Source organism: Callithrix jacchus, chromosome 17, assembly GCF_049354715.1.
Source record: "Callithrix jacchus isolate 240 chromosome 17, calJac240_pri, whole genome shotgun sequence".
In the NCBI taxonomy this organism is placed as follows: Eukaryota; Metazoa; Chordata; class Mammalia; order Primates; family Cebidae; genus Callithrix; species Callithrix jacchus.
In genome coordinates, this window is record NC_133518.1 from 30870433 (window position 1) to 30888377 (window position 17945).

General features: G+C 33.5%; 1 long non-coding RNA gene across 4 annotated transcripts in view; it reads right to left on the reverse strand.

Moving 5' to 3' along the window:
• LOC108588780 (uncharacterized) overlaps positions 1-17945 on the reverse strand; it is a 428081-nt gene that overhangs the window by 195109 nt on the left and 215027 nt on the right. For 2 of the 4 annotated variants that reach the window (XR_013528527.1, XR_013528526.1), the window contains exon 5: positions 3890-3986. This is a non-coding gene — a long non-coding RNA (uncharacterized LOC108588780). Of the gene's footprint in view, positions 1-2882; positions 2991-3852; positions 3987-17945 lie in introns of those variants that run through there. The other 2 variants (XR_013528528.1, XR_013528525.1) reach the window with 2 other exon arrangements.

The window sequence follows — 17945 nt, forward strand, 5'->3', positions numbered from 1 at the left end:
ATCTTTTTATTTGCATTTTATCTTGTGCACTGACCTATAAACTTTAAGCTTCTTTATTATTGTTATTTATGCTTAAGTTCTCGGGTACACATGCGGATTGTGCAGGATTGTTACATATGTATACACTTGCCATGGTGGTTTGCTGCATCCATACCCCCATCATCTAGGGAAAAAAAATCTATACTGAAAAGGCCTAAAACATAGCAAAATCCTTTTTGTAGTGGACACATCACTTTGTTAGCCACCTCTAGTTCCCCCTTTCAGATTAACCTATGTTTCTCTTTTCCAATCACAACATAAAAGAAACTCAGTTGACTAATGTTGGGTTTTTTTTTTCTTTTCAAAATTACCCTTATAGGAAGAAATAACCCTTGAAAGGCACTGTTCTAATTATTTTGAAGCATCACAGAGTTTTCTGTCCATGGCCCAGAAAACTTAATTTTTAAAGGAAACTTTTGTAGAATGGATTGGGGAAATAGTTTTATCTGGTAAAAAAAAAAAAAGGCATTTTTATCTAGCATTCAATGTAATATCCCTGTGGAGTAAGCTTTCATCAGAGACTCAGCTAGAATAAAAAATAGAACATTTTCATTTGGAGGCCCCAAAATTGGATTTAGTGCTTTAGAAATAGATATAGACAGATGAATTTTTCCAGCACACGGTTTTCCAGATAATTTCTGAGGAAGCTTTCAGACCTAGGACTCCATTATCTAAGTTTTTTTAGACCTCGGGGATATTTGGGAGAGCAACAGCAACGTGGGGGCTAAAAACAAGAGAGGCATGGGACTTATTGTTTGGTTATGGTTAGACTGCCTGCACTCTGGCTATGGGCCAAATGGTTTACCAAAGAGACTTATCAGTAACATAGCAAAAAGATAGATGGATTTTACCAATGAGAGTTTTTCTTTTGAAACTTCAGAAATAAATGACTATACATATATCTATATCTATCTACATATAATTTTTCCTAAAAGTAGTTTCAGAAATGCTTTAAATTTTGTTTTTAATAAAGATAAAACTACAAATAAATAGCATTTTTTCATAATCTCCTCCTTAGGTGCTACCAGAATTGATGATTATGGGTTATTCCATAGCAGAGGATTAGAAAGGTATAAGGCTTGCAGCAAAAGTGATGAGGGACCAAGAAGAAAAATCAGTCACAATCAGCTTACAATTAGTAGTTTTTAAATTACTCTGTGTGTGTGTGTGTGTGTGTGTGTGTATTTCCCCCTTTTCTACAGCTTCTCTTTAAAATGGTTGCTATATAAACTGTGAGGTTTAGAAGACTGAAGTCCTTGAGATCCACAAGGCTTATTGGGTTAAGACTGTGTGCTAAACTTACTCAAACTGCAGCTGGCAACTGTCCTTGGAGTTGCTGTCCTTGAAGTCACTATTCACAGAAGCCTGCAAAGGCAAGCCCTGAAAAATTAATGGAAATAGGTATTTCCAAGTGACTGTAGCACAACAGCTACACTTTTTTTTTCTGTATTTGAAAGAATTGCAATATGTCAAGGACAGAATATGGATTTTGCACAGTTATTTTAAACACATGTATACAAAATGTGTTTGGAATACATATATATGAAAATAGAAAAAAATTATTCTTAAGGTTTGAAATGAAGAGAAATAGTTACAGTGGGAATCATTAAGAGATTAAAATAATTCCTATTATTTGGTATCTTGCCAAATGAGACTTTGGGCACCATTTTAATCATTACTTGAGTTTTTAAATGTGAATTTTCTTTAATATACTACTAACCAAGGGACAAGTTTTTGAATTATGTTCTACTTTCTTTCCTCTTTTACCTTGTGTAGCTAGCATCCATCCAAGTTCTCCTCCTGCTACAGATGGAACATTTCCCAAATCCACCAACATTTTCTGGATAATTCACAGGCTCCTGCCTAAGTTGAAACTTTGTCACAGAATCAGGGCTTCTTAGAATTTCAAGGATGTGAAACAATATCTAAATCAACCTGCAGTAGAAATCCCCTCTAGATTAGGGCATCTCTGACTTACAGTCACTCAGTCTCAGCAGGAACAATTCTAATGAAAGAATCAAGGGAGCACTACCTAGTTCATGTGAGGCCTCTGCTGCCTACTAACTGGAATGCAATATAATAATCACTTGATTATGATTTGTCAAATGAAAATAAATACATTACCCATTTACCTAGACCTGTATGTGAAAACTATAATATACAGAAATGCTGTAAAATGTGGTATTATGATTTAGGTCATTCTTTAGTATTTTACCCATCAACCTACCCCACTTCTGTTTATGTCTTATTACTGTAAGTCTCTCTTCTTCTTTTCCCTAAAGCTTCCCTTTGAACAATACAGAACAGTCCACAAGTACTGTTGCCCCTAAACACCATGAATAGATGGATGGCCACATCAATAACATTGGACATAGCTACAGCATTAGTAAGGAATGATGTCTATTAGATAATAATAACCTGTTAACTTCAAAATCTTAATGAAACATCATAGATTGCACCAATAAATAGTTATTTCGTAGTTCCTACTTTCTTCCAGCTAGCTCCTACCCCTTTTAAGACAAAATGCATGAATTTTACATATGCATACTGCTGCTGTAAAATGTGTCCAGACTACCATATCTTTGACTACTGTACTGAGGGCTACTTAAGTTACAGTGCTCCATTTTCTATAACATTCAAACCACATATAATAAACATGTTTTTCCTAATCTCATGTCCTTTTTTTTTGCTGCAACAGTTTGATAGTCCCTTGCTAGAAGATTTGTGGTGATTTTCTTACCCAAAATTCAAATTCTAGCACTCCAATTGCCAGCATGTGTATACCCCTTGCTCCATAAAGCCTTCCCCATTATCCATCACTATGCTCAATTCTCTCTGCACTCCCACAACATAATTTTCACCCCTTTGTCATAGCACTTACATTCCATCTTACACTGTGGTGAGCCATCTTCTTGCCTGTCTTTCCTAATGAGTCATAAGTTTCTTGGATGCTTGACAATGTGATGAATGAATGACGTGAAGAACAAATGAATCATTTAATAAATGATAATTGAAATCATACTCTAATTTTTTTCACTGCTGTTATCTTTTTAATACTTTCCATGTCCACCAAATGAGATAACATTTCAGATCCTGATTAATCAATCAATAAATCTGAATTTATCAATTCTCATTTTAATTTTATTTTAATATAATATTTCAAAACAAATGAATCTCAGAAAAAGCCTAAGGTTGTCAATTTGTTATGTGAGAATATCATTCAAGACACTGTTGAGAAATAACCTTTGTTCTGGAAATGGACTCTTTTTAAAAAGTATATGCTAATGCCATGTTCATCAGAGTTAGAGTGTATAAGAGTTCATAGGATAAGTATAATAAATATGCCCAGATTGTCAAACTTAATGATTTAGAAAAAAATTTTATAACCAAATAAACATGGAGCAATTATATTTTCTTTCATACATTATGTTTTATATAATATCTATAATAAAATAAACACAGATAATAGAAGATAAATTGTATGTTATTTTTTAAATACCAAACATAAAAATATTAAAAATATGACAATCCCTTCAGACTAACCTTCCAGCCCCTGGAAATTGGAATTCTTCATTTGCAGGAGGACTTTGGTAGGAAGCTATATATCCATAACAAAGAGAATGAAGATAGTTCTAAGAGCAAATGGATGACAAATAATTCGTACAGGCAAGTAAGCTGATGAAATATATACAATTACATAAGAGTATCTTATCCTCTTTGTTATCAATGTGTTGTTCCTTCTGAATTTGAACCTAAGGTTGATTTATTCCACAGATTTACTTTCTTCACCATGATGCAGGCACTCGCCAGGCAGTGAAAGTTCAGGGATAAATATGGCATGGCTTCTTACCTTAAGAAACAAGTCAGCGATAATGAATATGCATGCAAGTGGCACAGAGGTTATGATACAGCGAGGCCTGAGAAGGAGGATGATCAGAATAATCTTCCTGAAACAAATAGATGTGAATTGTCCTTTAGGATTTTTAAATTGAGCAAATTAGAAAAAAAACATGAACTCTAAAGTCAGTCTCAAAGACATTTTTTCCAAGTTTCCAACACTATCTGTGTATTATAAATATTCAATAGTTGATCTGTTGCAGACAGGATTCTCTAAAGAAATTCAGTTATGACCTTCATTTATTTTGTGTTCTGGCAGTAGTAACAAAGCTTCAATAGCCACTAAGAGCCCCTGGTTCTACTATAGCAGCAATGCTGGCTTCTTAGAAAAGCCATGGATCACTGAAAGGATCTTTGAATAATTTAATGCTTCTTTTAAAGCCATGGCAACCATGAAACAATTGAAGAAATAGAATGTTTTGAATTCTTGACATTTAAAATTTTTTATGTTATGAATTTGTACTTTAAGAACTCTTATACAATCCATTGTAGGAAAGGGAAATACAGCATTATATTTAGAATTACACTTAAATTATGATGACTCTAAAGTGGCCAAAGGCCCCTCTGTCAGGGACACTGAATGATTTCATGCTGAATCAGATTTTTTACATGCTTGTAATTTGAACATATTTGTAGCATTCTGAAAAAAAATTAGGCATTAACACATTGAGAAATGTCAAGAATTTTTCTTGATTTATATTCCATACCTTGATATTAGCCATGAATGAATAAAACAAATGACTATGGTAGTAAATAGATTTTTTTCTTTGTGAGAAAAAAAAATCTGAATATGTTAGCCATTGATTTTTAAAGACCATGGCCAAAAACTTCAAAAAAGCTCTATGAGCTGTGAAATACATTTTTGGGGATTCACTATTATATTTAGAAACAATTAAGTATTATGCTTTCATACTGAAACTAAAAACAAATTCTCTTTCTGTACAAGTTTTCTCTAGGATATAACACCATACTTTTTATTTCAGTGACCTTTCTTGGCATATTTATCCATGTCTGACATAGGATCAGAGTGAATTGCTAAGCAGGATAAAAACAAAGGAAGAATTCATTGATCTTTAAAAACAGGAAAGAAAAGAAAAACACATATTTGTCTTTATAAGTGTTATTATCAACAGCTAACATGCACGCATGTCATTTAGCCTCATAATGAAATTATATATTACTCAGAGAACTATGTGCAAATATTTTATTATTATGACTTTGACATCATAAAGATTAATGTGTTATTACTGAAAAATCAATTGCTTAAAATAAATTTACAAAATAACTCAGTTGAAAAATAATTGAGGTTGCATCTAAACAAAATCTCGATGTACTGGTGAATCATGAATCATAACTTCTAAGTCAAAGTATTGTTTTCCATTTCCCATATACACTCTAACAACGAGGTTAACTCTAGGAATGGCGTGGAAGTTCTGTCTCTATCCTTAGCACTGCCACACATTGAGAAACAGACTTCAACACTGTCACATTCATAGCAACCTTCTAAATCCAACTGAAAGAATCACCACCAAATATGGACTTCTACATTTGCTGATTTCCTTGGTAGCAGCAGCCATTATGAACATCGGGATTTTGTTCAATAGAAACTGACACTGGCAATTCAATAATAAGGGCAATGCTGTTAAAACATCAAAACTTTTGCTTCTTTTTCTTTCCTTATTATGTTTGTTTGCTCTGTTCCCCCATCACAACTCTCATTCTTAAACATGACCAATACTATTGTACTGTTGGTCACAAACTAAACTATGGCAAAGCCTGAAAAAAATCTATTCAAAATGGATGCAATCCTGAGTGCAGTCTTCTAAATCATGAATTTCTGGAAATGAGGGACAGTGTTACCCTTATTACTGAATCACCAGTGTCTAGCACATAGTTTTAATAAATCCATGTTTGTAGAAAAAAACTTAACTATTGGCTAGTCATATCAATATAAAATATGAAGAATATCCCAAGTTACACCTGTCCTCTCAATTTCTACAGAACTTGAATAAAAGCACATACAAAACTTTGTGTTCTTTGTACAGAGGTTTTTTTTTCTTTCTTCTCTTCATTTTCTTTCAAAATCACATGCATCCTATCCATTTAATGAGGACATAAACACTTAGAGAACAACAATTCTGACATGTTTTCCTGTATTTCCAAACAAGCCATAAATTTTAATAGATAAATCCAGATTCAAATACAATGTTCTATTTTCTATTGTTATTTTTATAATCACCATACTACTATCAACAAATTTGAAAACATGCCATAATGGCAATCCACTAACCAAATCTGCTGAATCCACATATACATTAAGACAAGATTAATCAGGTTCTGATGATGTTAAACATATTCAGGATAGAAAGAAGATTTTTAAGAGAAAATTATGGTAGCATAGTGACCTTTTCCCTCCACTCTCAACTTTAAGCTATTTGATTTCCATAGCCAAATGCCTCCCAGGATCTCTTATTGAAGTGAGACTTTGGGCTTACCCTGTTTTAAAGAAAATTATTGTGAAATTTTATTTGAGTGTCAAGCCAAGGTCAGGAATAGAAAGCAACAGGAACTGGAAAGATCTTGCCACTTTAGAGTTCCAGCAGTAAATGTACCATCAGCCCCGTATGAATGTGATAAGTGTTCCTAGAAAGAGTAAATGGGAGAACTATTATAAATTTTCCTGTGCCTGAAGTTTGGAAGGCACAAGAACACAATAACTAGAGGCTTTGCCAGGTGCCTCAGCAGGCAGCAGACATTCTTCTTGCCTTTGCAACTGAGGGCTATGGGGATAGAAACCTCTCCATGTTCCACCAACTCTGGAACTCCCATGGTTTAAAAGACTACCCACAGCTAGAGCTGAGCTGTAATGAGCCAAAAAAGAAAAACACCACGCATCTAAGAGAGACCAACAGCCAACAAAAATCATAGAACAAATTTATAGTAAAATAGAATTGCTGGACTGGTGAAAAGAACTCTGCATAAGACAGTAATGAGAGCATCAAAAGAGATTCCTAAATTTGATGACTTCTCACTACTTCTACACAATTATCGTATACTGTGCCATCCTTCTCTCCTGTCAGTGTTATGCACTTGCCTCCTATTGTCTTTTCTCCACACAGAAGCTAGATTATTTTATTGAAAAAGCAAATCAGAGAGGAAGTTGTGTGGACTATTTTCACAGCCAAGGCTTGATTTATGAATCTCTCAAAAACCCTCATAGAAACAGAGAGAGCAACTAGAAAAGCCAAAACAAAAATCCATGAATAGCATCTCTAACAAAACTAGGAGACAAGATACACCCACAGATCTCAAAATAAAAGGAGGTAGTAAAAACTCTGAAATCTACATGGTGCCTGGTGTTAGCATTTCTGTGGGAGGGAGTGGAGAGAAGGCATGTGGTCTTCTATTTGCTCTGAGAATAGGAAAATTCTAAAATCAGAAAAAAAGTATCCTCCAGAAAGTGTAGCACATAAATCTAAAAACTACAGTGGAAACTTTTTAAATTCATGCTGAGTGAAGGTTATAATGGACTATGCTATAGTGGTGCTGGAGCATTCTGGTTCTCATAAATGCTTGGCACTAACAAATCTGACTTCAAAGCTTTACACTTGAAAAATTGCTGGTGGTAGAATATAAATTTAAAAACACAGGTAAATATGAACAGATAAAGAAAAAGAAGATCCATATAATGGTGGAGGAGAATAACAAAGAATCCTGTATCTAAAAATATAAGACCAAGAAATGCTCTAACATCTTTGATGTTATAATTCCATCTTGGTTTATTTATTTAATGTTGCTAGGGGTCAGCAACTACCCCTCAATGGCCAAATGTGGCCTGTGGTCCATTTCCTGTGGCCCCACAAATAAGATTGGAAAGAAGAAAAGGACAAAAAGAAGTTGGGGAGGAGCGGAAAGGAGAAGCAGTAGATGGAAGAGGAGGAGAACAGAAGAAAGGAAGAAAGGGGAGAAGGGAAAAACGAAGATGAGGAAGATGATGAAGATGAAGAAGAGAAGGAGAAAGAAGAGGAGGAGAAAAAGAAAGGAGAAGGGCAAAGAGCAGAGGAGGAAGAAGATAAAAGAGGAAGAGGGGGAGGAAGGGAAGATGCAGAAAGAAAAGGAAAGGAAAGATGGGAGAGGCGGGAGAAAAACGGGAAAGAAGAGGAGACGAAACCTTATGCAGCCAACGAAGCATAAAGTATTTACTATCTGGCTCTTTACATAAAAAGTTTGCCAACCTCTGCTCTAACAAAATGGAGATATAAATGCAATACTGGATACTTCTCGCTCCTAAAAGTAGGCAAAACTAATATCTTTTTAAAAAGTTTTAAAAAAACTAGGCAACATATATTTTTTCTGAAACAGGTCATTGCTCTGTTGCCCAGGTTGGAGGGCCAAGATCACAGCTCACTGCAGACTTGACTTCCTGGGATCAAGAGATTCTCTTTCCTCAGCCTTTCAAGTCACTGGGACTACAGGTGTGCACCCCTGCACCCAGCTAATTTTTAATTTTCTTACAGGGTCTCGCTATGTCACCCAGGTTGTATAATTCTTTAATCAAGGTAAAAAAAATTGTTACAAAAACAGAGAGTAACAAACAGAATAATGTTTCTACATACACATATTCAAGAAACAGATTGAAAGTATAAGTAAAACCATAATCTACTGTTTCAAAATGAGAATTTAAATATTAAGAAAAGCATCAAAGTTATAAAAGAACAACAAAAGTTAGAATTTTAAAAACAGAAACAAGATGATAAGAGAAAGGGAAGATAAAAAAGAAAGATAATATAATCTAAGAAGAATTAGGAGAAAAGCAAACTTACTTCAGAAATAGACTAAATTAGAGTGAACACAAGAGTGAATAAATACAACAATTAATGACATGAGAGTTATTTCAGTTATTTAAGAGAAATAGAAAAGAGAAAATTTTCAAAGAGGGTACAGGACTTATGGATATATAGGACACAGTGAAAAATTTAACATCAATAAATATAATGGGGGTCACAGAAAGAGCATTGATATAAAAAGGCAGGGGTCATATTTGAAGATACAATGACCAAGGATGTTCTCAAATTGATGAACAGCAGCAAGCCATAAATGTAATAAGCACTGAGAAATTAAAGCAAGAGAAATACTAAGAAACCCATTTCTAGGTACATCATTATAAACCTGCTAAATAAAAGGAGAAATATTTTAGAAGCAGGCCAAGGAAGAAAAACATACCAATTACCTTCAAAGAAGAAACAAGATTGACAGTTGATTTTTTTTTTTTTTTTTTGAGACAGAGTCTCACTCTGTTGCCCAGGTTGGAGTGCAGTAATATGATCTTGGCTCACTGCAACCTCCACCTCCCAGGTTCAAGGAATTCTTCTGCCCCAGCCTCCTGAGTAGCTGGGATTACAGGCATGCACCACCATGCCGGCTAATTTTTGTATTTTTAGTAGAGACATGGTTTCCCCATGTTGGCCACACTAGTCTCGAACTCCTGACCTTAAGGTGATCCACCCACCTTGAACTCCCAAGGCACTGGGATTACAGGCATGAGCCACCGTGCCCAGCTGACAGTTTAATTTTTAAAGGAAACTATAGAAGCCAGAAGACAATGACTTGATATTTAAGTTGCCGAAAGAAAAATAACTTAAACCTAAGTGAAATGATATTTTCAGTGAAGCCAAGTATGAGGGAATTAGTCATCAGCAGACCTGCACTGAAAGAAATACAAAAGGGAGTTCTTTGTTCAGAAACAAAATGATCCCAGATGAAAGCAAAGGAATGAAGAAAGAAATATAGAGTGATATAAACGGCAAATATATGGGTAAATTAAAATTAATAATAATAAATGTTTACTGGTTATAAAATGTATATAGAATTAAAATGTATACCATTATAACACAAAAGAGGCAGTACAACAAATGACTTTAGTTCCAAATCTTGTCAGAAAAATGATAGATGTAACAAATTTTACTAGGCTAAAAATAAGGCAAGAATACATGAAGTAAGGTTTAAGCTAACAACTAAAGAAAAAGGCAAGGAATGTATGACTGACGAGTTAACAGACAAGGAAGTAGTAAAATATATTTAATTAATCTTTAAAAATTCAAGAAAGGAGGCATAATGAAACATAAAACTAATGGGTCAATTATAAAACAAGTAAAAAAGATCATAGATAAAAACCTAAATGGATCAAAATTACACTAAATGTAAATTACATGCTTTCTTTCCTTACAAAATTTTAATAAAAATATTTTTTTACCTTTCGGGACAATGGAAAGACCATAGAACACTTTAATTCCATGTACTTTCGCCTCCCCTGCTTTGGTAATTTCTGTGTATTTAAATGCCATCTATGTGCAAGTGTGTGTGTGTGTGTGTGTGTGTGTGTGTGTGTGTGTCTCTTGGATAGTCACGATTCATTTTTAAATGTTTTAAACAGTTAATATTTACTTATATTTACTCACATTCCTTCTTGCATCTACCAGGATCATTTTTCTTCTGCCTAAAGAACATCCCTTAATATTTCCTTTAATGTATGTCTGCTGATGATGGAGTCTCTGTCTTTTTTTCCCAAAAATATTTTATATTACCTTCATTATTGAAGGAAATTTTTACTTATTATAGAATTATAGAATGACAGTTATTTTTTCTCAGCACTTGAAAGATTTCAACTCACTCTCATTTATTTCTATTGAGAAATCAGCTGTCAGCCTCAGTTTTGCTCCTGTAAAGGTAATATATTCATCTTCTTGAGATGCTTATAAGGTTTCCCTTAATTTAGGGCTTTGAGTAGTTTTACTATAGAGGCATGATGTTTTCTGCATTTACTCCACTGAAAAGTCACAGAAATTCTTGAATCTATGACATTATCTGTATAGTCAATTTTGAAAAATTCCTGGATATTACATTTTCAAATACTGCTTTTGTCACATTCTTTCTCCACTCACTTTCCGGAATTCCTAATTTACATATGTTACATAATCTTATATCCATTACAGATATACGTTCCTGTATATTATTCATATCTCTGTAATCTAGCCTAGATATTTCCTCTGACCCATTTTCTAATATACTAACTCTCTGTTCAAGTGAGTTAAATTTTCTGTTAAGACCACCTCTTGATTTCTTAATTTCAATTATTGTATTTTTAAACTGGTTCTAGATTTTTCAATTAATTTTTTATAGTGTTCCATTCTTTCTTAAATTTTTCCCCCTTGATATTTTCTGGAATATACTCACAATAGCTATTTTAAGTCAGGGTCTATTAATTCCAATATTCACATCTCCTGTGAATCTGCTTTCGTATTTATGTTTTAAGATAAAAATTTAAATGCATATATCACATGTCTCATATACATCATTTAAGATAATTCACATATGTATAACAAAATCAAAAATGTAGTATATATATGAATTACTTTGTGCATGCTTGGTTATTTTTTTAATTGACTCACTAACATTGCCTATAATTAAATGAAGACAAATTTAAGTCCTGACTGATGTCATCTTCCATCAGAGAGTGTTACTTTTCCTTCTGGCAGGCATTTGACTTGAAACAGATCACATTAATTCATTAAAATATTGCATTGTTTCGGTCTGGGCTTCAGTCATTTTGAGGCTCGGTCTTCTTTTGTTCACTTTATTTCTTAAGGGCCATGATTGGAAGCCTAGTGTGTTATTAGCACCTCATCTCTTTGGCGGTCCTAAACTCCAGTTTTGGTTTCATTTGTTATATGCAGCTGTCTGGGAATGCCACAAGCTCTTCAGCTTTTCAACCTCTTGGCCACTGATTTCTTACCGGTTTAACTTCTCTGCTGCTGCTTTAGAGTTGAAAATAGTTGTATAGAAAATCCAACATTTAACATATGCTCCCTTCTCTGTCCTTTCATGCTCTCTGAATCTTAGTCCCTCAAGCCTCATTCCCTTCATAGCTCTCTGACACTATCAGGTAAATGCTCTATAGATGAATCTTTCTTTTTTAGCTGCTTTCAGTGAGAGATCTGGTCTGTAACAAGCTAGTCTGCTGTTACTGGAAGAATAAGTTTAATATAATAAATATTGACATAAAAGAAAAATGCACATGAACCATAATGCAAAGAGACTAAAATCATCTCTTAAACACAATAAACTATTAAGTTGACAAAATTGTCTCTGTTTTGAACACAATGATAAACTAAGATAACTGGGAAGTATCCTGCTAAAAACATCCAATATCATGGAAAAATTTTAAAGATTTAAAAGATTTTTCATGAATTGTTGTGTTCACAATTAGGAAATTAAAATCCACACATAAAAGAAATGAAGTTTAAATGATAATCAGAGGCAGAAAATATGAGCTGTTCGCACACTGGGACCTGTCGGGAGGTGGGGGACTAGGGGAGAAGTAGCATTAGGAGAAATATCTCATGTAGATGACAGGTTGGTGGGTGCAGCAAACCACCCTGGCACATGTATGCCTATGTAACAAACTTGTACATTCTGCACATGTATCTCAGAACTTAAAGTATAATAATAACAACATTTTTAAATGAAAAAGAGAAATATGCACATTCTCAAGTCATTAAAAAAAAGACTTGTGCTGTTGTTGTAGCTCCCTCTGTCATCGTGACAGACTCATATCAGTCCAAAAAATTAGGGGTTGGGTTTTAATGTCCACCCAAGGCAGTCAGCCAGGGCTATGACCCTTGCCAAGGATAAAATTAAAACTGAAACAACAACCCCATCAAAAAGTGGGCAAAGGACATGAACAGATACTTCTCAAAAGAAGACATTTATGCAGCCAACAAACATTAAAAAAAAAAGCTCATCATCACTGGTCATTAGAGAAATGAAAATCCAAACCACATTGAGCTATCACCTCATACCAGTTAGAATGGTGATCATTAGAAAATCTGGAGACAACAGATGCTGGACAGGATGTCGAGAAATAGGAATGCTTTTACTCTGTTGGTGGGAATGTAAATTAATTCAACCATTGTGGAAGACAGCATAGTGATCCCTCAAGGATCTAGAAATAGAAATGCCATTTGACCCAGCAATCCCATTACTGAATATATATCCAAAAAATTATAAATCATTCTATTATAAAGACACATGCACACATATGCTTACTGTAGCACTGTTCACAATTGCAAAGTATTGGAACCAACCCAAATGCCCATCAATGATAGGCTGGATAAAGAAAATGTGGCACATAGACACCATGGAATACTACACAGCCATAAAAAAGGATGAGTTAATGTCCTTTGCAGGGACATGGATGAAACTGTAAACCATCATTTTCAGCAAACTGACACAAGAACAGAAAAACAAACATTGCATGTTCTCACTCATAAGTGGGTGTTGAACAATGAGAATACATGAACACAGAGAGGGAAACATCACACACTGGGGCCTGGTGGGTGGGGGGCTAGGGGAGAAACTGCAGGGGTTTGGAAGATTGGGGAGGAATAGCATTAGGAGAAACACCTAATGTAGACGACAGGGCAATGGATGAAGCAAACCACCGCCACAGCACGTGTATACCTATGGAACAAATCTGCATGATCTGCACATGCAACTGAGAACTTAAAGTATAATAATTTTTAAAAAATCACCCCAAAATCACTCAGTAATAATTTTAAAAATCACCCCAGTTATATCCTTGGAATGCATAACAGAAACAATGCGAAACCAGTCATGGAGATAATACCTGCAACTCAAGCTTCAAATAATTTCCACAGGAAAAAAAAATTAAGCCTTGCTAAAAATAAGTTCACACACACTCAAAAATTAAAGCACAATAGAATAACAATTCATGAGTGAAAGTGCAAATACAGCAAAAATAGTGGAAGTAAAGACCCATAACTTCATGTAAATTTTTTTAATTAGAAAAGATATAAAATGAGTATCTTTTCAGTGATTAAATAGCTAAAACAAGAAACAAAAATGTTAAGAACAATACAAAGCTTACAAAATAAACATGTAAAAGAGGACTAAGTAGAACTTTTACAAATATAAAAGTAGACACTAAAAAACAAAATATAAATATTAGGTGAAAGATTAAACACAGCTAAAAAAAATTAATGAAATTGAAGATAAAGCTAAGGATAAAAACAAGATAAAAAAGAGAAAGATAAAAGAAAAAGAAATATGAGGCAGAGGAGCAATAAACATTAAACTATAAATATTAAAAATTCTGAAATTGATAAAAGTCATGTATCTTCATGTAGAAAAATTATAGAGTCCCAAGCAAAATACAGCAAAATCAACACCTAGACATATTTAATGAAAACTATGCAATAAAAAAGACAGTCTTCAAAATTAGCAAAAAATAAAAAACAGATCATATTTTAAGAAACAATACTCTAACAACAAAAAGGATAGAAATCAATGAAGTGATATTTTCAAAGTGATGAGAGAAAATAAATGTCAACTTAAAATTCTAAAACCAAGTAAAAATAAATAAATCAGGTCAGAAACGTCATCCAAGATGGGGGAAGATGAAGAGAAACAAATAGGCACTGAGTAATGAATCTTACAATGTTCAAACATATAAACATAATTACCCTTACATGAATAATAAAAGGCTGGGAATATTTTATATAGGTACAAAATAAAATATTTTTTGAAATAAAAGTATTGTTATCTCAGTAATACCTAAAAGATAGAGGCAAAAGGTTGAGAGAGAGAATAAATGAAAACATTCTAAGTATCTCCTCTGGGGAAGAGGTGAAAGAGGAGAGTAAAGGTATTACAACAATCTCATCCAGTTGGGTTCGTGAGACACAGTTATACAATGACTTTGTGAAGAGTTTTTTCTTGTTTTCATATGATAGCTAGCTATCTGTTTATGACCGAGAAAAAAAAGTAATCATTATGAAAATGCAGAAATAAAGCTTCATATTAAATGCAGAAGTTTATATTGAGAAAGGGAAAACAGAATAAACTGCAACTTGATCAACCCAGCAAAAGTAGCGAAAAAGAAATGGGACTTCAGAAAAAAAATTAACCACAAACATAAATATAGAAGGAATAAACCAAGCAAATTAGTTATCATACTAAATGTGGACAAACTCGAAACTATCATTAATCAGACTGAGTTGAAAAATGAACGAAGCTATTTGTGGCTTCGAAAAAATACATATAAACCAAAGTTATAGAGAATAATTAAAAATAAAGGATTAACATATTCTCACTTTTAAGTGGGAGATGAACCATGAGAACACATGAACAGACACGGGGGGGAACAACACATACTTGGGCCTGCAGAGGTGAGGAGGTGGGGAAGGGAGAATATCAGGATAAATAGTTAATGCAGGTTGGGCTTAATACCTAAGTTAAGGGTTAATACGTGTGGCAAACCACCATGGCACATGTTTATCTATATAACAAACCTGCACATCCTGTACATGTATCCCAGAACTTGAAATGAAATAAAATTAAATTTTTAAAAAATAAAAATAAAATAAAGGATTAGGGAAAGAAGAAAGAAAAAGAAAGAAAGAAAGGAAAAGAAAAGAAAAGAAAGAAAAGAAAAGAAAAGAAAGGGAAAATACCAGGCAAAAGTAAACAACAAAGTAGAGCTAATAGAATACCTACAAAGTGAAATTTAAAATTCAGAGAAATACATAGGGTACAAAGAGATATTAAATCAGAATAGAAAAAACAATTTATGAAGAAGAAGCAATCAGTATGCACAAAAAGCAGCTAATTTCAGAAAGCAAAAACATTCCAAATGAAATAAGAATTTGATCTGTAGACTATCAAAATAAAACTTTACAATAGGATTCTTTCAAAATGAGATCGAGCTAGTAAAAAAAAAATAGTGTATTTCCAAATTGATGATTTGACTTGCTATAAAGAAAATCTTCTCAGAATAAAATTTAATTAAGTGAGAAACAAATTTTTAAAGAAAACTTTAAGTACTTAGGTATTCTAGGAAACATGCTGCCGGATAAAGCGTGCATCAAAGAAAACACAAAGGTGATGACAAACTATATAGACAGTAATGAAAAGAGAACACAGCAGATAAAATAGCATGCAAACTTCCTCAGAATATAGGCATCTCTATGGCAACGATTTTGTGTTTATGTGGTCCTAAGTCAGTGAACACAGTAAATGCTCAATAAATATACACTGGATGTACATCAAAACTAACAGGCCACAGTGAAAATAGTATACAAGTGAGAATCAAAGGGACTTAGTAATCACCATCAAACATTAGAAAAGAATAATAAATCAAAAAAAGTAGAAGAAATTAACAAGAGGAATTCTAAATTTTTTTTTTCAAAATGAAAAAAATGTAAAGGCTGATTCCCTGAAAATATGAAAATCATTAATTTGATCAAGAAAAATGTAACAGGAAAACATATTAGTTTAGAAAATAGAGTTGAAGTGAGGTTCCATGGTGTAATGGCGAGCACTCTGAACTCTGAAACTAGAGTAGAAATATAACCACATAAAAAGAGAATAAAAATAATTGTTAAAAATATTATGTGTAGCCCTATAACTTTAAATTTACAAACTTCTGGAAATGCTGACTTCCCTAGCAAAGCTAAAATCATTCACTTTGGCCTTAAGAAGAAATTTAATCAGAATAGATGTATTACAGTGAAGAAATTGGAAAGGTGAAAAAAAAAAACTCTTGTATTATTGTAAAAGGAATTTTATGACATACCAGTGATTGAGAAGCAACTTGATGATGATAATAACAATTAAGAAGAAAATGGGCATTTATGTAGTACTTTCCATGTACCAGGAATATATATTAACTGATTTTACTCCTCAATATCTGTGGGATTAATCCTTTGTACTCATATTACAGATGGAAAATTAAAACAAAGGAATCCAGACTCACAGATTTTGTGAATGATAAAGCCAGGATTTAAACCCAACATGGCTGGCTACTAAGTTTGTGTTCTTAATCGCTATACTATGTTGAGAATGTGCAAATGTGGTTCATAATGACTGCAGTTCTTCAAACAGTAACATACTGTTATATTTGCATATACTTGCATATGTTTAAATATAAATATAACATGTTTATATAGAAATATACAAGCATTGAGAACAATGCAGAAGGATGTATTCTCACTTTTTTATGTGACCCACATTATAAAGAGAAAGCAAAAGGAGAAAGGGAAAAGACAAGCAAAACAGAAACAGAAAAATCAAAAGACAATAAAAACGTATGCATTCCATTAGTATCCAGACAGTGGCCTTGAAATACAACTTCTCATTCTAAAAACACTAGGACTTCTTAGAGAAAAAGATGATGGCAAATTGACATGAGAAATGTACAAAATGATCACGTATTATGTGATATACCAGTTAACAGAGACTACTAAAAGCATGTCAAAAGGACTCAAAAGCCAAGTTGAAGGGTCTCCCTCTGGCCACCATATCAAAATATGCATAACATTTGGGGAATAATTTAAAACTTTACTAGTAGACATAAAGAAGATATGAATGTATGACTTTTAAAAGATCTAAATATAAATATAAATGCAGAAAAAGAGAGGGATATGGCAGATATCTTGTTCTTTGAGAAATAAAATATAAAATGTATTACCAATAAGTCAATCCACAGATGTGACATACTTCCAAGCAAAACCCAAAGAAAATTTCTTATATTTATGATGAAACTGTGTTTCTATCAAATCAGGAACCAGACAGGAATCTTGCTATTATTTGAAGACAAACTTATTAACTACATAGAAAATCTAAGAACGTTTATTGACTTTTTTTGAGATGGAGTCTTGCTCTGTCACCCAGGCTGGAGTGCAGAGGTGTGATCTCAGCTCACTTCAACCTCTGCCTTCTGGGTTCAAGATATTCTCCTTCCTTAGCATCCCAAATGGCTGGGATTTCAGGTGCCTGCTACCATACCCGGCTAATTTTTGTATTTTTAGTGGAGATGGGGTTTCACCATGTTGGCCAGGCTGGTTTTGAACACCTGACCTCAAGTGATCCATCTTCCTCGGCCTCCAAAAGTGCTGGGATTATAGGTGTGAGCTGCTGAGCAAGGCCCATTT